The sequence below is a fragment of the Pseudomyrmex gracilis genome, unplaced genomic scaffold (assembly GCF_002006095.1).
Source record: "Pseudomyrmex gracilis isolate BER0280 unplaced genomic scaffold, ASM200609v1 scaffold_322, whole genome shotgun sequence".
Lineage (NCBI taxonomy): Eukaryota > Metazoa > Arthropoda > Insecta > Hymenoptera > Formicidae > Pseudomyrmex > Pseudomyrmex gracilis.
In genome coordinates, this window is record NW_018020906.1 from 131466 (window position 1) to 132211 (window position 746).

A 746-nucleotide genomic window follows, 5' to 3' on the forward strand; every position below is an offset into this window, starting at 1 on the left:
TAGTTTTGCCACTGAGCAGGATATACCCCGGACTCCAACATAATGTTAAACAGCTTGCAGAAGCAGGAGTGTAACACAAGTGGAAAATGAAAAATGACTTTATTGGAAAGAAGATCTGGACCAGGAGCCGATTTGATTTTAACTGAGTTGGCTATAGAAAGATACTCTTCTAAGCTGACACGCGCAGAGAGCACAGAACTATCCACTGAGCCTGCCACAGCTGAGACGCACTCCAAGAGATTGGTGTGATCAGATACAGGAGTCTGGTGGGTAGGAGCAATTTTATAAAATGCCGTATAGAAGCCGTTTGTTACGTCCCGTGGACTCCACTTCCTCCTCGCGACGTGACAACAACAAGATATGATATCACGGGAACGCAACCGCGCGATACTGGCGCGAGACCGGATATCAATTCTTGATAGAATTAAGAATCACAGAGTTTGGAAAATTTTTGTTTTTTCTTTCTCGATAAATTTTCGTTTTTAATCGTAAACGGAAACATACATCCCGGGAATAAGAAATCAAGGGAAATCCGACGGATAACGAGAAATCGGGCGATCCCGAGTTTCCCGATTCACGGGTATAAAAAGAGCCCCGCAGGGCTCTTAGAATCAGTAAAAACCGAAATCTTCCAAAGTGCGGTCCCGATCAGTACGCGAGCAAGTAAAGTGTTGGCAAAACCAGTGATCGAAAGAACAATAGTGTTGTGTGGATCCTGTTGGAGCTCGCTCGAGACCGCTGCCGCT